Consider the following 21,869-nt stretch of genomic DNA (forward strand, 5'->3'; position numbering starts at 1 on the left):
CGCCGTCTCATCCTCCTCTTCACAAGCTGGGCAGAGTACACTGTCTGAGATGCCCAACCTTGTGCTTTGCCCACAGAAAGTGGCTCGTCATCAGTCCAACCAGCCGTTTGCACTCCCCTCTGCTTAATGACAGAAGGGTTTGCGACAGTCGATCGGACAGGTAGCATCAGTTTTGTCCATCTACAGCTTCTCTCAGCCTGCCAAGCTTGCTTGTGGGTGATAGTTACCCATTTGCCAGTTACCCATTGCTAACCGTGATGGCCGCAGAAGGGAGTGGCAAAACGGGCTCTGGGCCAAAGAAGTTGGCCTTAGAGCCCATCTTAGCTAAAGAGTCAGAGCTCTCGTTACCCGCGATACCCACGTGTCCTGGGACCCATGTTAGCATCAGGCTATTATGTCTACCGACATAGTTCAGCCTGGATTTACAGGAGTTCACTACCCCTGATGTGGTTGGAGGGCTGTCTAAGGCCATAAGCGCAACTTGGATGTCGCTGCAGACACATATAGATCTGCCTCTCCATCGTTTTTCCACAACAAAGTTCATCGCTTCTTGAACTGCATACACCTCCGCCTGAAACACAGATGCATGCATTCCAAGAGCAAAGTGCAGTTTGGTCCCGCTGGATTCCACGTAGACCCCAGAGCCGGAGCTATGCTCGGTCCTGGAGCCATCCGTAAAAATGCGAAAACAGTGTTTGCCGGGCTCATTTTCTGAGTCTCCCCACAACTGAGCCTCTGGTAGCACTACACTGTATATCTTTTCAAGTACGACTCTTGATGGCATGGAGTCAAGGGGCATGTAGAGAATCATTGGATCGATGTCCATGCCTTCTCTGTGTTCCAATGCCGGTCAAGGGCAGTACCAGCTCCCACTGTGTTTCAGTCTGCAGATGGCCTTCAAGGCCTCTCCTTGGACGAAAGCATCAAGTGGTGGTAAACCAATCAGAGCATCTAGTGCCGGGCTTGAAGTAATCACGTAGTAGTCAGTTTACGATCAACATTGGTTTTTATCTTCTTACTACATAATTAAATTATTGATTTTTTTTTACGATTCTGAAAATAAATTTTACATTTTTTACATTTAAGAAATACCATTTGAATAGCACAAGTGCGGTTATATCCAAAGATTCACTCCCATGGTGAAAAAAAAAATAAAAAAAATTGTTAAAAACAAGCGAAATTAAATTATATTTTTTTATATATTCAGGAAATTAACTGTGATATTGGTTCCTAAGGAGAATTTAACATAGGTGATAGCAAGTAAAAACGTACGCATATTTTGTTGGATTCCATTACGTCAAAATCAGCATGCTCTGCTTTATACTGCCCATTTCCCCACATGGAACGCAAAAACGGATCCTTGACCGCGCTTAATTTTTTCAAGCACTATACATTTTTTTGTAATAATTCTCTTATTATTTGATATATTTGAATCACCTACTATGAATTATCAATGAACACAAATGGCCCAGGGCGCACTCATTAATAGATTCGCCTTGCAAATGGTCAAGTAAACAAACAGATGTGAACAAATCAAATTATTTTTACGTTATTCATATCTATGGCGAAAAAATCAGCTTTGCGGATGCCATCACCTGTAATAAATCCGCCTTTTTTGTTCCATTGTCAATTGGATTGAATTCGTTGTTATTAAACAAATTATTACGTTTTTTGTTTTCATCGAAATTGTTTTTAGGACATTGAGCGGATTTTATGCACATTATTTTGTAAGTAAGACGCCTTTTTATAACTAATTGATGTTAAACATATGTATATATTGTATTTAAATCGGGAACAACCATTTAGTCAGCATTTTATTGCTTCTACGCTTCTCCAGACCTGTGGTATTTTCCTGGCCAAATGCTCATGGAAATAAGCTTAAATCCAGATTTTTGGAACAAGCATTAATAATGATATATTGCGAAATGTTTCTGCGTCTTTCAATTGATGGTACCAGTGCCTTTTATTAAACCCTTTGCCTAAGTGCGGCCGGCTTCTCGCACAGATGAGTTGCTACTGCGATTTTAATTATTGAAATACTAGCTTTAACCCGCGGGCCCGCTCGCGTAGGAGTAGTTTTGAGGGATTTAGGACATGTATATAAAAGAATTACAAACAATAGTTTGATAGAAAATAAATTTTTATTAATAACCATAATATTACAATACCCGGCATCCGTTGCTATGCATCGTTGAAAAAAATCGAAACAACCAATCAGAAAAATATCAAGCAAAATTATTTTTATTAATTCTATCTCAACCCGTTTTTGAACTTTGCGTTTGGGTCATAGTTGAACAGCTTATGCGGATTATGAAATCTAGAGTGTGCTATAAATAGTGGGAAATAGGGAAAACTAAGATTTTTTAGATTAAATCTAAGCAAATATTCGATTATTAGTGACGAATGAGAGTAGTGACGCGGCCTGAGGGATATGAGAAGGGAGTCCCATCATAAAAACATGCCTATAACCTTCATTCGTTACGAATTTCGTCGAATTTACGAGTAAACTTTTTCCTTCACAAGTTTTGATATTATATATTTATGTTGTGTTCCTGCCAAAGTGTAGAGTCACCAGAGCATTTATACTGGATGGATTCGAGTTAGCATTCTAGTAGAAGAACAAAGCAGAAGGTCAGATAACTGCATGCACATTAAAAATAATCATATTGCGTTGTAGATTAGGTGTAAAATTGATATTATTTTTTTATAAAAGCACATTTTGCCAAACCTTGAAATGGGTCCTTTGTGAAATCCAGCCTTTCTGGCTAAAAACTAATTCTATATAAGACATACTCACGTCGTTGAAAAGAAGTTTGTATTGTATTTTAAAAATAAAACAAAATAAATATTAAAATTCATTAATTTTTTTAATTTTGTTTTAGCATTGAAGTAAGATTTTTAGATTACCTAATAGTGACGAAAAAATCAAAAACCAACAAATCACGAGCATTTTTGAAGGGTGAACCTAGAACTCCGACGACCGCCATAGCCAAATTTTTTTTTGTCGTATTTTTCCTTTGGGTTTGTTGCTTTTACCAAATGTGGGCACTCCTACTTTATCTACAACAGAGTCATCACGTTTTTCTTTAAAAATTTTCTTTGTATGGTATGCGGGTGTTGTTATTGACCGATTAACATACCTTGGAATACGAATAATGTGTACACCAACGTTCATTGAATATATTATTTTTTCAGGCGCAAAAGCGGACAAATTAACAGATATGTATGTGTGTCTGAATTGACTCCCATCATAATTTTTTGATATTCAGTGGCTATATCTGCATGTCTCGATTAATTTATGCTTGTTGTGTACATACAACCGGTATACTCAAGAAAACGAAAATAATAGCAATAAGCTAATGAAGTCAAGAAAATTTACTGAAACATGGGTTAAGTGTGTGTGGATTATGAACGATGACTGTGCTGTAATTGCGTCAACCACTTAATGCTCCTGCTCCTGATAAAGTTCGTCAGATTTTTAATGTCAAGGTTTGCTATATCAACTGGCGTTGCAAACACGTGAGAGCCAAGATGCCTAAATCTTAGACCCGCTACAGCAAGCTTGCTAAGGAGAAGGTGCTGAAATGATTCCACCTCATCCTCCATATATCCGACGTAAAAACGATTTAAGGTAATTCCAAGTTTGCATGTTCAAGTCTGACAGCGTGCACACCTCGCAAAATAGTGTCCTGTAAGAAAACCCACGAAGCTCGAAAGCTGAGATTTTTTCAAAAGCAAAAGCTCGTTCAAGCGTCCCCAATCCACACGACCAGAAGAGTTTCGCGACCTTCCAAGATTGTCTATTATTTACCCAGCGTTTGCTGAGTTGGCGCGAAGCCCATCCTTCCAGGAGTAGACCGCAGCGAATCAAGAGCCGCAGTTTCCTCCCTCGCGGGGAAATCACCTCACATGCCCCTTGACTGGTCAGCTCAGTTTCCCGCAATGTCGCTGTGACCAGGAACCTAGATAAGCCTTACGTCAAAGAATTCGGATGCAATTGAAAGTGAAGCCAGGCGTTCCCTGACCAGTACCATCATTGATTTGGGGGCCCTAATTGCCGCTTGGCTGTCGGAGTATATATTTACTTTTTTGACTGTTAGTACGCATGTGCGTAGCTAATCCGCTGCTTCTTTGATTGCGGCTACCTCTGCAGTGGTTCGGTAACCTGAATTTGTGTCATCGCAAAATACTCCTCCGAAAATCTTTCCTTCTAACTTCGATCCATCCGTGAACAAGTTCACCAGGCCCTGTCTCCAAGTGTAGCCTTCCGTCCACTCTTTCCTTGGCGGAAAGTGAGTGCAGAATGTTTCGCTTGGACTAAGCGAGGGTCCGTCGACAGGGGATGAACCCAAAGTTTCTTAGGATACTTGAGTGCCCATAAGCGAGGTTGAACCCCTCAGTCTGATCGCTGTACGTGCAGCCGGTACCTCATTTAAGATTGGAAGGGCCCATCTTTTGCCAACAGCGCCCTTTCATCCTTCCGTAAACTTACTGTCAAGGGTAATGACAACGGAGTGTCCCCTGTTGAGGGAAATTGAGCTCTGGGTATCGTCGAGAATAGGACAAGCTTAATCTTGACGGATTCATTCGTTGTTCATCTAACAACTACGTTCAGATATCCCTGCATCAACTCGTACAGATTATCCACAAATTTTCCTAAAACAACTTGTGCCACGTCAATCGCGTAGGCAATCACCCTCCCACCCCTTCTCACAAAAATTAAGAAGTCCAACACTCAAAATAACGTTTTTCTTTTCTTTATTTAGTAAAAAAGTTATTCAAAAACAAAATTGGATGATTAATTTTGCGTCACCTTGTAGTAACACCCGCATAAAATATTCTTAAAATAGGGGCATGTTAACATCTAAGATTTGCAGTTAGTAGGTATGTATTTAACTTATACTTCAGAGTTCTTTCGACGAAAAAGCAGCATTAACAACTTAGGGGTTAATTTCGTGCCACAAGTATCCATATGCAGGAGCATTCATAAGCATTTACATCTCGCGCATTTGTGCTTTTCAAGTAGGTGACAGGAAAAACAGGGTTCTAAAGGGGTAACATCAAATTGTTGCGCCATTCGATGACACTTCATATTTTCGCTTTGCGTTTTGGCGTTTACTGCTACTCAGTCGTTACCAGTGCTTAGAAATTCTGCGGGTATTTACGAGCGTGTCCTTGTACTTACACAAACTCCTTTGTGGAAATGCTTCCATGTATTTTTATAGCCTCTGTTAGATTCTTGGCACATATGCACATAGCTACACGCAGTACTTGAATATCTCTTTATATCCTAATATTTATGTTTATTTCCATACAAATTCCTTCCTGTATTTATGACTTCTTGTTGTTGTTTTTTCCACATCGTTCTAATGCATATGTATTGTATTACGGTATATTATTGTATGTACGAATATGTCGTTGGCATTAGCAAAGCATCAATTTGCACGCAGGCCCATGCCACCAATTTTTCTGCTCCTTTATAGCTATAAAATGAATTATGTAAGTCAACAGGAACAACAAAACTTTGTGAACGTTTTGATCTCTTTTATTATTTTATTGGTAAGAATGTACACAAGTTCGCTACAAGAAATAAAGCTGAAGTGTATTGCGGAAAATGGCGGATTAATCTGCAATGAAAATGCAGCTGCCGCAGCTAAACAAGTAGTAAGAACTTCATCTATAGCACATACACCTGTGTTCGTAATAATAGCAGCGCATTGTTTTGACTATTTATTTACGCACTTTTTATTTTATTTCTATTTATTTATAAAATCATAGTTTTTACTAGGATAGAAACCTTATAATTTAGTATTTAAAGCTTTAAAGCTTCGAAAAAAATGCAATACATTTCCATCAAAATTGTAAACTTTTTAATCGTAATTAATAGAAAATTATAATTTAATATAAAGTTGCTTTTTGTAAAAATTAAGTTCCCGTTCATTCAGTTTAGGTTAGGTAAGGTATAACTGGTTGATCTGAATGGATCTCACATAGACCAGAAGTGTTCGTAGTGTTGCCAGTGTTGTTGGAGACGTGTTAAACATAGTTCGTGATACATGTCTACGCGAGTTTTAATAAAACATTTAAACTTTTGTCAGCAATAGCCTTCGGAGATGAAAATCATACAGATCTCAGAACCGAGTTCTGCTTAGAGCAGGACGCTCGCAAAGTACGTGCTCTAAGGTAGCCCTTTCTTCTTCGCATAAATTGCACGCGTCGTTCTGGAGCAACTCCATTTTAGCTGCATGGTATGGAGTGAGACAAAGTCCCCTCAGTACTTCAACCAATATTTTACATTCCGGGAGTGATAAAATAAGCTTGTTTGTTTACATGTTGCAAGTGCGTAGCAATATGTTGGCAATCCTGTGGGAGCTCGAGGCTTCCGTTATAAGCTGTGCTTATAGAATTAGTTCCTCATTTAGTTCCGTCTTCGAAATTGAGAGCTAGGGATATACATACGAGGTATGTTAGAAAAGTATCCGACTTTGTTTTTTTATTTCTAACACCTGACAAATTTGAATTACGCGCGCTTACATAAGCAGACCTGTAACCTTCCTGCACATGTTTGAATTTTTTCTCGCCTGTCTCTAGCGTCAGTTGCTGTCAAACAGTGTGAACGTAACATGGTATTTAGTGCTCTCGTCGGTTTTTGAATACAAGCAAAATGTCGGAACGATTGGAGCAGCGTTACTGCATCAAATTCCATAACATTCATAAACATTGATCCTGACTTCATGAACACCATTATCATTGGTGATGAGTGTACGGGTACGACCCGGAAATCAAAATGCAGTCGTCACAGTGGAAGCAGTCTACGTCACCAAAACGTATTCAAAAACCGACGAGAGCATTAAATACCATGTTACGTTCACACAGCTTGACAGCAACTGACATTAGCGATAAGCGGGAAAAAATTCACACATTTGCGGGAAGGTTACAGGTGTTAGAAATAAAAAACAAAGTCGGATACTTTTTTAACAGACCTCGTACATTCTACATACTCATCGTATGCAAACGGGTGTCGGCCTTATCAAGTTCGTAAACTCCTTAATTTCCCTCTATTCCCTTGTGCCCTGGTACCCAGTAAATTGTAACTTACCTGTTCCCACAGTGATCGTCCATTTTAGATCTACAGTCCTGCTCGCCTTCCGAGCTTGGTATTACAGCTATTGTTGCTTTAATAGCGGCTTGACTATCGATGAAGGTGTTTGTGCGAGTGTCGCGGGGAGTAAACTCCGACGCTAATTCAGCAGATTTTGTTACAGCATAGATCTCAGCTTGAAATATGCTATAGTGTTTAGGAAGTCTGAAAGACTTTTGGAGATCACACTGCGATCAGAAGACAGCCGCCCCTACTCCTTCCATCATTTTGAATACATCTGCAAAAAAAATTACATGCGGAGTCTAAACCCTTCTGTTCTGTTCTATTATAATACTTGTTGTTCAAGGAAGCTATTGAAATCATAAAAAATTATGGACAGGCCATAAATAATCATTTTTATCTGAGGCATTTATGAGAGCAAATTCATCGCGAAGGACCAAATTTGTGTAAAAAATTTAGCATCACAATAACGCAACGCGACACAAAACTACTACTGGTAATAAATTTCACACCAAGAATTAAAAAAAAAACTTCTAAGAATAACCATTGTATTCTCCTCTTTTGGATTTTTTAAAACTCCACTCTACCACTTGGAAGCGCTCGTTTCGATCTATAAAATATACATGAAAGCGAATTCACGATGAGATCTTACGTCAATTCAACAAAATTCATTTGAAATGTTTTTTAATGATTTTGGAAATGGTTACTTTAAAAGGCGATATAATAAGTTTGAATGAGTAATAAAGATTTTATGTTTTATTGACCAATCAGCGATACTTCTTTGACAAAATGTATGCCAAGTTAACGCACACTTAAAAGTAGCAAATCGTTTGGTTCAGTCCCACTGTAAGTTCAAAAACCAAATTGGTTGTGAAATATATGCTTCATAGCGGCCTCTTCTCGGAGATAAAAGTCCGAATGGCGCAAAGCTACAGGTCGTAGAGAAAATTCTACCGCGCAAACGCTCAGTACGCCTCTAGTACGCAGTTGAACGGGTAACTACTTCAACTTGAAGCTACTTTCTAAGGGAAACTAGTACATAGTGTTTTCATAAGTGATGCTCTTCGAACTCGACCGAGCGTAGCGCTACGCACGATTTTAAATCTACTATCAATAGACTAGCTCTCGCTGACCTGTGGTTGATAAAAACCTACTAGGGCACCCCAATATATTAAAAATGTTTCTCTTTGTACCGAGTAGTATCGCTGTGTCTTATCTAAGTACCTGAGAGCAATTTTGACTAGAGGCAACCACCTACTCCACCTGGTAGTGTAGCCACTTACATGAAGAGCTTATAAAGAAAATAACCACTTTTAAACTGATACTTAAAAAAATTCTTAGTGACAAAGCTGGCAAAAGATGGGATCAAAACGTTAATTAGCGGGTTTGACAGTACACACGACTCTCTGAAAATAAAATAATATCTATTGTCATTAGGTTACTTACGCAATGCTTTGCAGGCAAGCTGCTGAGAAGCCATAAGGTGGTCATTATTTTCTGAAGCTGATGCAGAAGTTGTGGAGGAGGATTTGCCGTTTTCTGAATTAGCTGAATTACTTTTATGTTAGTGGCATACATTCGATTTTTAAACGCATCCTACAAAATGGTCTAAGGTTGTAAAATCGCAGCACCAACTCAGTCAGCTGGCATTATCAAAAAGCCTGATGAACTTAGTCCAAACCCTAATAATGAAATTTTTACAATAATTTCGCTTCAAAATAGCATATAATTCACATCAATAGAAATCTATCTATGACCCACCCAACACAAATTCCAAGTTTGAAACTTTAAAATGCAACGTTGGTCCCTTGTTTGAGGAGTTTACAATTTTCAAAGCTGGCGTTTCGTTAAGAGTGGCAAGAAAAATTTGCTGTACTTCTTGTAAAATTGTTTTACGATACAAACATTTTATTGCCAATACTAAAAATTGTATGCAGTTGCATTTGAAAGTATACGAGCTGCCGCCATTTAACTGCTTACAAGTGGACAACATGCAGCATGCAACACGCAACTGATGTTAGTGCCACTGCATTATACCCGCAGTGAAAACTGAAACTGTCCTGTAGATGAGCTTCTTTAAAGTAAAGCGTAGTCCACAAACTGACGAAAAAGTTTAAAAGTAGGTGCTCGGTGGTTAGAGCAGTGGGGCTTGGAGATTTTAACCGCAACCTGTTGCTCTCGGAACAAACTTCCGCTTTCGGACCTGAACATTTAAGTTCCACGATGTTTTTGTTTTTTATGGAGAAATGGGCAATAACGTCACGAGGAAAAGTTATAAAAAACCAACGGAGTTTTTAACTACTTCATATTTGCACTTTTATACTAAAATTTGATAAGCTATAAAACTACATAAAAAAAAATCATGTGCAGCATCGTACACGTGGTACAAGTGAAACTTCTGTGTGTGAATGAGTGTGAATAAGAGAGAGAGAGAGAGAGCGAGAGAGGAAGAGAAGGAGACAGGGATAATTTTAAAAGAAATACAACAGTATAAAATTTGTGTAACCAAAAATCGATTTTATTAACTATACCTATATGCATTATGCTATCATCTGTTGGTGGTTCAATTGGTAATACTGATATAATTGGTTTGTGATAGCTGAAATATGAAATATATGTACGTGATTCAATATTTTCTAGATAACGTGTGAGAATTGCATCTAGTGTAGTTCCGGATTTTGTTGTTGATTCTTTAGGGTTATTGTTTATCTGCAAACCGAATGCTTTCCGAAGAAATTGAATCAACGGCAAAGAATCATTGGATCCGAAATTTACGTTGAAATCTCCCCCGAGAATCAATGGAATTTTGTCTTCGCCTCTTCCAAGTGCATTTGCACCTGCGTGGCTGTAAACCAGAAGTGAGCGGTGAATGAAATATATTATGTCATCAAGATTTTGACTCTGTGAGATATAGATGGCGGCTATGACAATAGTTTTTCCATTCAGCGTTTGACATTCTGCAATGCAAACATCGCCAACTGGTGCGACTGTTGATGAATATGACTGAGACTGCCTTGCAGTAGATTGCCACACCGCCAGCTCTAACATTTAGTCGCTTATATTTGATGACGCAATTGAAATTTGGTATACTAATATCCTCCTTATCGTTTAACCAAGTTTCGGACAAAAGTACTATACTCGATTTGTGACAGAGTCTGTTAAATCTGCGGAATGTGCTCGTAGGCTCTGACAATTAAGAGTATATACAGATAGCCCTCTTCTCTGAGTCATGAAATCGATTATTTCTTTATCCACAGTTTCCAGTCTATTTAACGATAGTCTCCGGAATTCATCTTGTAAATGAGACATACTGACTGATGCTCGTCGACCATGGTAGAATCTAAAATCATTTCTGTTCGTTATAATCCACAAGCCTTCAATACAAGTGACTCGTGAAAAAGCAACGTAAACTAATGATTGCGAATGTTTTTTATCATATTCGTAAACAACTTCAGAATACGTGCTTCCCTGAGACTTGTGAATGGTCGTCGCACAAGCACAAACTAATGGTAAATATGATCGTTTAGCGTTAATCGTTTTGTTGTTGTTAAGCGGGACTGTCGCGTAACATTATGATGTATAGCTCTCCTTCTCTTTCTCTCTATGTTATATATCTGTATACTCTGTCTTACAACGAAGCCTATGTCTTAGGTATAGAAAATGTATAGCTCTCTTTCTCCTTCTCTCTACGTTGTATCTTTTTTTCTCTCTCGCGTAACGAAATCTCTAAACGTTACATTTTTTCCAATTCATTCTCCATTTTCGCTCAAATATCAGACCGCCGCTAAAGAATTTTCACTTCAAAAATTTTTCTGAAAATTCAATTAAAAATCGTGAAATTGAGATGTAAAGTTTATGAAATTTTTCTAATTTTTGTATAAAATATTACATGTAAACTTAGCTGTACTAAATAATAACAAAAATAATGATGACTTCTTATTTTTCATACGCTGAAGTCCATTTGAGCCAGCTAGATTGGGAAAAACTAAGTAGCCAAAATTAGTCAAAATATTGGAGTTCATATCGGTATACTGCGCAGTATATTAATGTGTATGCAACTACTTTATGTAGCAATTAATCGCAGCAAAATGAAAATATAAAATAATAATTCAAATTGATTTTCATTAGTGGCACTCCTTAATGAACCATCCAGTTTTTGAGTTGACAACGGCTAAGTAGTTCAGACCAACTGGAAAGGAGACCCCACATACCGCCATATTCTTGTGCACTATGCAATACAGTTACGTAGAAGAGAAAGAATTGTTTCTTCCTCTGCATTATATGCCCTGTTAGCTTGCCTTTGACAGTAGATAATATCGTATATATCTTCTTCTCCTTGAGTATACGCTTGGAATCGTTTCCGCTGCCACATTTTCCTAGATATGCAAGCAGTCATATATTGATTCCATCTTCCAAAAGCTTGTCCATCCATAAATTATTTAAAAGGCATACCAAATTTTGTGCCTTACTACTTTTGTGCCTGAGTTTCAAGGCCTCACTGAGATGTCTTCTCATACGAAAAGCAGTGAAGTCTTCTTTTCGAAATTTAATTGCTCGCTTCGATTGGTATATACATACATAGATTATAAATATAATACTTATATAAGTAGAAATATACAGTTGGCGCTTACATCATTTTTAAGTCTTTAGCCGCGCTTCTCTTACGTTTTTTGTCTGCAGATGGCTTTTTATGAACAGCTTTTTTCAACATTTTTCGTGACTTTTATTAGGGCGAAATATAAATTGTAACATAATAAGAAAAACGAAGCTCACTGAAAAATCGGTCGAAAAGGTTTAGATAATTCTCCATAGCTTAACTTGAAATATCGGGATAAAAATTTATCGGGCTCGAAGATATTTATGAGTGAGTGAGCCTTGAGTATGAAATACGTTGAATGGTTTCTGGTAGGCGTACCCACCGGGAATGCTACCAGAATTTTTGAGAGCTTACACAAAGCTTTGAGAACAAAGGAAATTTCATGTAAGGAACTAAACTGTGGCCCAGTGAATGGCATATGAACGGATCAATTATCCATATTACTCAATAAACTATGTATAGCCATATTTCATCAAATAGTCAGGCAAATTAATGTTGCTGTCTAATGGGGACAATTGAAAACGAAGTTAAGGGCTTAAGAGCCATTCCCGGAGCTAGTCTTGAGATAGCCTTATTTATTGTGTGGTGTGTCAGTCACATACATATCCATATCTAGCGGCACACATTTTTATGTGTTTGGGGTACATTCGCACGTATTCGCGCTGCAGCAATCAACAATAGCGCTACAACATGCAACATGTGAGCGTGACATGTGAGCCTTGATAGCACGAGCAGAACTCGTCAACACAGCAGCTACACACATACTAACCGACACCCTGCAGGGAAAATGCTAGTTGTGAACAGAATAATATAATTTCACTTTTCAGCGCAGCCAGTTCAAGTTTTTTCTTTTTTCTATGTTAAAGTTGTAGGGTCATACAACAGCAAAATATCAAAGATATACCAGTTCATGCTAGCCAAGAAAAATTCTAGTCCAATATATTTCTAAAATAACCAGTTAATATCTAACCAAAAAAACACCCATTTCATTTAATATTGTGTACAGAATTTGTTTTTTCGTAGAATTTAATGAAACTTTTCTCTGTTAAAATAATGGATTAGGCATTCAAAATTTTTTTATTAAAATTTACACTATAAAAAAATCCTAGAAAAAAATTAAACAAATTCCTTAAACATATTAATAAGGAAATAAAATTTAAGACATTAATAAACTTTATAAAATTCAAAGGGACATAAATAAGATTAATGCTAGTTAAATTTCGAAATCATATTTCATGTTTGGTTGCTACGAGGATTTCTCTCGAAATAAAATTACTTCGCGTGCTTGCAACAAACTTTTGTTTTGACAAAAATAGTGAATATAACATTTTTAAGGAGTTTTATGGAAACAGTTCATACGTAAATGGTGTGAAGTAATTCTGGTCTTTTGACGTTTTAAAGCTGAAGCTGAGTTAATGTTCCAATATAAAATCATTCCTCTAATCTTTTGGGCTTGTGGTGTTGGGCCACATAAAGGTTGTCAAAAAAGTCTTGCGGTATTTCCGCAAGCTTGTCTTTGCAAGCGCGTAGTTCTAGTTGTATTTGTCGCATCGGTTCACGCTAGAGCTTTTTGGAAAGCTCTTTTCACGTGCTAACACGTGTTTGATTAATTGTTGTTTGCTTTTAGTCGTTCGTGAGTTATAGCGTCGCAAACATGGAGCAAAATAAAGAGAAAATACGGCATATTTTACAGTACTACTACGATAAAGGCAAAAATGCATCTCATGCTGCCAATAAAATTTTTGCAGTTTATGGACCCGATACAGTTTCCATTTCCACCGCACAACGATGGTTTCAACGTTTTCGTTCTGGTGCAGAGGTGATCGAAGATGCGCCACGGTCCGAAAGGCCTGTCGTCAAAAATTGCGAAAAAATCGCTGAATTGATCGAAAGAGACCGGCATAGTAGCAGCCGTAGCATCGGCCAAGAGCTGGGCATGAGTCATCAAACCGTTATAAACCATTTGAAGAAGCTTGGATTCAAAAAGAAGCTCGATGTATGGGTGCCACATGACTTGACGCAAAAAAAACATTTTTGCCCGTATGGATGCATGCGAATCACTTCTGAATCGCAACTAAATCGACCCGTTTTTGAAGCGGATGGTGACTGGCGATGAAAAGTGGGTCACTTACGACAACGTGAAGCGCAAACGGTCGTGGTCGAAAAGCGGTGAAGCTGCCCAGACGGTGGCCAAGCCTGGATTGACGGCCAGGAAGGTTCTTCTGTGTGTTTGGTGGGATTGGCAGGGAATCATCCACTATGAGCTGCTCCCCTATGGCCAAACGCTCAATTCGGACCTGTACTGCCAACAACTGGGCCGCTTGAATGCAGCACTCATGCAGAAGAGGCCATCTTTGATCAACAGAGACCGAATTGTCTTCCATCAGGACAACGCCAGGCCACACACATCTTTGGTGACGCGCCAGAAGCTCCGGGAGCTCGGATGGGAGGTTCTTTTGCATCCACCGTATAGTCCGGATCTCGCACCAAGTGATTACCACCTATTTCTGTCCATGGCGAACGAGCTTGGTAGTCGGAAGTTGTCTACAAGAGAGTCCTGTGAAAATTGGCTCTCCGAGTTTTTTGACAATGGGGAAGCGAGCTTCTATAAGAGATGCATTATGAAGTTGGCATCTCGTTAGGAACTCGTCATCGAACAAAACGGCGCATATTTGACTTAAATCGCATTATTATAACCAATTTTATGAACAATTGAAAATTCAATAAAAATACCGCAAGACTTTTTTGACAACTTATATATAATATGAATACATTTCACTCAAGTAAAGTGTCTTTTAAAAAAGGCGCCTAGATGCTGTTTTAAAATAAAATATATAAAAATCTGGATTCTTTCAGGTTTCACTATTTTTATTTCAAAATATTTCGGTTCGATAAGAAAAACAAAATTTTCTGGTTTGAAATTCACTCTTTTATTTAGTATAGTCTCCCTGAAAATCAATACACGAGATTCCAATTTATGAATTCCCTGCCTGAAGTGGAAATCTGGAAGGGCTGCAAAATACGTTTGCACAGCTATTATGACCTCATAATTTGATCAAAAATTATTTCCATGCATGAATTTTTTTAGGTCTAGAAACTGATGCTAGGGACTATATCTGGTGAATAAGGTGGATGTTCCAATAATTGGAACTTTATTTCATGGATTTTAGCCTTTGCCAAAATGCTCTTGTCCTGACGAAAATCAACTTTCTTTCTTTTGCACAATAGGTCTTTTTCACATTTTTTTTCTTTCAGCTGATCTAAAAGGTAACAATAAGAATCCGAATTTGTTGTTTTACCAGTTTTCAAGTAATCTACAAACAAAGTTCCTTTCGCATACCAAAAAACTGATGAAAACATTTTCTTGGCTAATTTATGAACACGATTTCGTTTCGGAGCCAAAGAACCAATATCTCACCACACTTAAGTCTCTTATTTTGATCTAAGGCCATGTTGATAGACCCGAGTCTCATCTATAGTAATAAATCGATGCCCAAAATCCCCTTTATCCTTTCAAAAGCCCTCTAAGTATTGCTGAGAAAGTTGCATTCTGATTTGTTTGTGTTCCATTGTTAGTGAATAAGGCACCTATTGAGCGCAGAGCTTTTTGAAACTCAATACTTCAGTCAAAATATTGATCACACTGACTAATCAGATGCCTAGTGCTTCTACTAAATCTTTTTCAGTCACTCGATGTTTTTCCAATATCATATTCTGTATTTTATCTGTTTTTGGACGTCCTTGACATGGATTGTATTCAAGATTTGTACGACCACGTTTAAATTCAGCAACCCATCTTTCTACAGTACTAATAGATGGCGAAAAATCCTTATGCACTTTCAGCATTCACCACTACTTCTGGCCAATGACTCAAATTCTCATATGAACATTCTCTCTATGGTTTTGGGAGTTTACGAATAGCTCAATTTGAAAATTTTTCTCGTCCGAAGACACAATGTTCGGAAATGGACTGCTTTCGGCCAAGCGAAGCAACTCCTTTCGCTATCTCAAGTCTTACTTCTTGCTGCTTTAGTGTGAGATCATGAGTCTTTTGGAACTTTTAAGGCTTGAATTTGAGATCATTTTTCAGTATGCCGTGGATGCTACGCCCAAATATTTGCGATTTGTTTGGCACTTCTTCGGGGATTTCGCTCAAGGCGCTTCTTTGAACGTTCTGAACGTTTGAAATCCATCACTTATTTTCTTTTTTCGCGTATGCTCTTGACAAAATGCTTCCACCCGCTTATAAACAATAGATTGTCATTTAGCCAACTAACAGACCTCTGATGCCCGTGCGGTCTGAAGTTGGTTACACTGCGAATGTCAGACCCTGTAAATGACATCGTTTAAATTCCCGCCATGAGCACGTCTACAGACTGTCGTACGAGGTTTAAAATGTTCGAGGACTCTCTCACATATTATCGCATGGAGTGCAGCAACCGCGATCCGAGTATACTGAATAGACTGTACTCTTCAAAAATCTCCATTCAGAGCTGCCAGCCCCTTTTCTATCTTCACTAGATCCAGCTTCTTGAAATTAAAAAAAACGAGTCTTAAACTTTGTTTTGCAAAAAACAACTAAGTTGCAAACAATTTGTTCATTTTACTACCGGTATTATTCTAGTTGATGACGCACTAGTATGATTTCTTCTATAGCTTGGCCCTTCCCTACTGGGCTCTTGCTCGCCTGCATTGTGTTGGCACCAATGTCGAAATATGTATATAAGTACTCGTATATGTGCACTCCGAAGGTACTGGTCGTTGGTCAACCGGTAATGTGTGCTGCTGATGAATGCTCATATCCGGGAACCGACGATGCTAACGGATGTGTCGCAAATACAAACTTCAGTTTATCCAATAACACATACCTAATGGAATAGCTGGTAGACATGGTTTTAGTGATTGCCAGCATATGCTTGCCTACATGCCAGAATTCCTGGCATTTTAACAGCCAGCCATATATCTTTGGTGTAGTTGATGGACATACATACCCCACATAGACACATACGTAGTGTGCAATGCATTTGCTTACAGACTTTCGATTTGCGGTAACAGTTCAATTATTAAAAACTGCAGTTGGTTGTACTGAACTACGAGCATTAGAGAAGTACGTGCATACTTCTACACACACGTACACGCGTCCATATATGTATGTAAACAATACTGGGTACTATAGGTTAATATTTGTCATTGGTTACGTGAGAAACGTGACGTAGTGGGCGCAATAAAAATGTTAAGCTTCCCTTATAAAACGAAGAGCTAAGATTCGTTATTTATTGGTATAGCGGAAAGCAGGTACGTAGTATTAAAGTTACCGTTGCGGCAATAATAAAATTAAATATTTGCGCATGATTTCGTACTTTGGCGAAACTGCGCCAAATAGTTTGCGCTACAGTAAAGTCATAAAATTCTGGTAAAAAATATTCATGTTAAATGGTGTAAATGTTGAAATAGTTCGCCAATTTCCCTTGAGATATGCAACATATCATTTTTTTTTTGCATTTACGCTGCGAATGAACAGAATTGCTCTCTGTGTGGACAATTGCATTTTTTAGTGATTAGAAAAGGGTTTGTTTGTTCTTAACTTCTCGTTCTGAATGAAAGCTATTTAAATAAAATTCAAACTTTTTTGAACTGCAGCTTTACTCAATGAAGACAGCTGGTGAAATTTTATGAAGAACTAGCTGTACCCGGCGCACGTTGCTACGCCAACAACTAAAATATATTTAAGAAAAATAACTTTAAAGAAAAATCAGTACACAAATATTCAATTTATTCTAAGCCATTTTATTGATTTTGTTTATTTCAAAAAAAATTGTGACATTACAAAGTTTAGTTTCAATTCGATGTTTATTGAAGTGCTGTGGGATACACAATATTTATTGTTTTTCCATCTGGTGCGTAGACGAATAAATCAGAAGGTTTTCCGACACGTCAGCAAGCCACATAGAGCTGTCCATATGAGAAGCATGGATTCTCCTAATTTAATCCACACACTTGTAACGATTACCCTTGTGCTTTGTTAATAGTCATTTGAATTTGAATAGCATATCTGTCGGGATCATTGAGATACGTGGCAACAGTACGTCTTCACCTTTGAATTTTCCAGTCAAAATTGTTGCCTCGATAACATTGTTCATCATTTTCTTGACTGAGAGTCTGGTTCCGTTGCAAAGTCGTGGTGGATTTATGTTTCGCTACCGGAAAAACTAAATTCAACTCATAACAATTATAATTAGCATTTTTTCTAAAAAGTTAGGCAAATCAAAGCTTGTCAGATTTTAATGAAAAAAGTCCAGGCGGCCAGGAGGTCATCGAACAATTTTTGCCTAAACCAATATTTTGTCACGCTGCTACTATTTGAATATTTCAAGCAGCTTCGAATGAATTGTCATCACAAACAGCTGAATGGACAATACGTGCAAATGGGCATATAATTTTTGTAGCTGGAAAACCCGCAGGTTTAATAATGTAGTTCCGATTCAATTTTAAATACAAGGCCCATTTCTGGTTTGAGAAATCAATGCTCCAGTTCATCAACAAATATTTACTATTTTATGTTTCTAGAAATATTGACCATTTTACCGTCAATGGCACTCGGTATAGATCGATGTGCACTGGTTTTCTGGGGTTAAAGTTTGATAAAAATCAATATATCTGATTTGTGGTTGCTCTAAAATAGCGCTGTATGACATACAAGTGAAGCAACGATCGAAGTTGTGAAGCAGAAACTTGTCCATTAGGTCATCACACGATCAGCGTTCACCAATTGGCTACCTTTATTATATGATTTTGACCTTTCCATTATGTTCTCTGAGATTACCTGAGATTCTATGCTAATAAGCCAATCGATTGGATCAATGCCAATATTTGAGATGCAATTACCGTAATAATGCCGCACTTTTTGGGCCGAATCGGATGGTTCCGTTGCTATTCCATATAAAGGGGTTTTCAATAAGGGCGGGTAGATGTTGAAATGGAATAAAACAAGCTGTGTATGAGTTATTGACAAAATTATTTTTTTATTTGAAAGGTGCATATATGCCATTAAGTGTGGAATATGACATCATTCAAATGCCCGCCTCGGCTTCTTACGGTGGAACGGATCCGAGTGGTCCAATTTTCAATGACTCTTCCGCATAGATCCAGCTGAATTTGAACGATGGCCTGTGTTATGTTCCTCTTTAGAGCATCGGTCGATTGTGGTTTATTTACATATACCTGAGACTTCAAGAAACCCCACAGGAAAAAGTCTAGCGGGGTCAAATCGCATGACCTTGGTGGCCAATTCACATCACCCCTTTGAGAGATAACCTTACCCTTAAATCGTTCATGCAGAATGGCGTTTGCTGTGTGGCACGTAGCGCCGTCCTGCTGGAACCACATGTCGTCTAGGTCCATATGGTTCAATATGGGCCATAAGAAATTGGTTATCATCGTTGTGTAGCGCTCGCTGTTGACGGTGACCGCCTCACCAACGTCGTTTTCAAAAAAGTACGGACCAATGACGCCGCCGGCCCAAAATCCACACCAAACGGTAACTTTTTGACAAATTTACGGCAATTTTGTTTGTTAACACAGCCATTCATCCAAAAATGCGCCTCGTCACTAAAGATGATTTTTTGCCCAAAACTGGGGTTCTCTTCCAAACGATTTGAAGCCCAGTCAGCGAACAAACGGCGTTGTCTATGGTCATCAACTTTGAGCTCCTGGGTCAGTTGGATCTTGTATGGGTGTAGGCCCAAGTCCCGACGCAAAAAAAAGTTGAAGTTTGCGAAAGGCCAAGTTCTTGTGCATGGCGAGGAATAGACTGCCTCGGGTTCTGCTGTACACTTTCACGGACCGCGGCAATGTTCTCGGCTGATCTTGCGGTCCTTGAACGTACGGGTGTTGACTGTTTGTTTACTGGCCACCAAACGTTGAAGAGTCGACTTTGAAGAGCCTCCACGTCTACCGAAAAATGGGCGCAATGCGCGCAACGTTTGCGTAACCTGGCATACCTGAACTTCATTGTGAGCTGCCCTAATATGTATAGAATGATTTTTAAAGGCTTGAAAACTTAAAATGATTAAACACAACAAAAATATTGTTGGACCGATTTTTATTATTGTCTTTTGGATAATTTCATCAGATTTATTTTTTGAATATCTAGCATGTGTCTGCCGCGGCTACAAGTTACTTGGCCCATTCGATCAGTCGAATGACTGACTACTTTTTGCAATAAATCTGGCCGTATGGCGTCAACGGTGGGTTGAATATTGCAATAAATCGATGGCTAAGGACGCTGTATGGCAAGTTTCGCAGTATTTTTCGAACCAAATATCGTCGATATTTTGCTGATTCATTTTGGGGAGCAAAAATTCAGTCAACACGGCTCGATGGCGTTCACCAGTCACCACAACGTTGCAACGGCAGCTTATTTCTAATTTCGAAAGAAATAAAGGCCGTTGATGGCTCCAGTGCTCTACGAATTTTGCGGACAGATCTATTTTTTTCAAAGTAAATTTCCACAATTTGAAAACATTCGTATGGCGTTAAACGATTCATGATGACCTGCCAAGCCTTACATAACAAAAATATCAACACAGTTTACCCTTCTCAATAGTTCCCATGCAGCTAAAAAAACACCCTATATAACAACTTCTCTATGATGCTCATACAGTTTGTTAGAAGCATATAATATATATTTTTAATTAGTTGAATTGCTCCAAAGAATCCTGTGTTTTCTATTTTTAGGCCTGCAATATTCATGGTGACCTTCGTATTAAATACTTAATCAACAATCAGCAATGCCAACATGAATTCATAATTACATCGTGCCATAACTAATATGCGGAATTCTAATTCAAGTGCAGCCAGTTAAGGATAAGCGTACAGCTCTAACTCCCGCACCGTATTAATTTGTTATATTCTGGACAGAAAGTAATAAGTAGAATACTTTATTTTACGGTTACACTGGCATCTTTGTGTTCTGCATTTTAATTTTTACGCTTCTTGAGCATGTATCACAATTAACTTAAGCATCAAGAACATTTAGCTACCAAAGCGGAAGAAACATTGTGGGCACTGTTAAACAAACTGACGAAGGACTGGTTGCCAGCCGGTAGAGACGTTTGTAGGCGGCAAAGCGCAACGAGCAACGTCGCTCATAAGCACTGTTGGCCAGATATTATTTGAAGGCCAAAAGGAGGCCTACAAGGGGAGTTAATGTGTATATATGATATTTAAAGTAATGAAAGAATTAAAAAAAAAAAACAACTCTGCAAACCCGTCTGCATTTATACACTCGTATATATTTATTTACGCACGCATACTAGGTTAATCGAGGTGGTTTTTCACAATTGCTCTTGTTTTTTATATTTCTTTGTATTACACTGTGTGACAAAAAAAAAATTTAAATATACTTTTATGGAGACCTAGCACAACTTGTGGCTATAGAAAAACTAAACAAAATGGTATAGGAGAAATTTCCAATACACCCCCAAAATCTCGTTTTATGGCCATAAAACCGTTTTTCAGTAGGTTGATGTGAAGAATCACTCCTAACTTCGCCAATTTCCATCCGATTTCGAATTTGTTTTTTTTAGTTCGAAAGAACAAAAACAAGCCTTTTTGACAGTGTGTTGACAATTTTTCTGAAAAGACAACTGGCGAGACTGTAGACGGAAGTATTTGGAATTTTTTTACTTTGTCTCTATTTTTTCAACTTTGACATAATTTTTACGATATTATCCGATATTGAGGATTCTTTTTAGTACACTACTGTTATAGTAAATTTAATTTTGCGTCGAATGAGCTATATTTGACTGTAATTGAAATAAAAGTTAATAGAGTTGTGTGAGTTTTAAGATTTTATTTTTTTTTTACTAATTTGGTATGTAGGCATCGAAGCATGAAAATGATAACAAGTGTCATTATAAACACATAATATTTTTTGGAGTATTTTGCAGTGCAGCACTGGACGGTATGGTATGGTGCAGTACACAACGGAACTGGTTCCAAACTTAAAAATGCATTGGAAACGGCCATTTGGAGTTTAGTATGGTACGGTACATTTGTCATTCTCTTCATCAGTTTTGAATACTTCTCTGTAAGAAATTCGATCAACATCATTAATCTGAAGTCGTCATCAACTAAATTCCATGGTTTAAATCGAGAAGCGAGCGTTTC

The sequence above is a fragment of the Anastrepha obliqua genome, chromosome 3 (genome assembly GCF_027943255.1).
Source record: "Anastrepha obliqua isolate idAnaObli1 chromosome 3, idAnaObli1_1.0, whole genome shotgun sequence".
Classification (NCBI taxonomy): Eukaryota; Metazoa; Arthropoda; class Insecta; order Diptera; family Tephritidae; genus Anastrepha; species Anastrepha obliqua.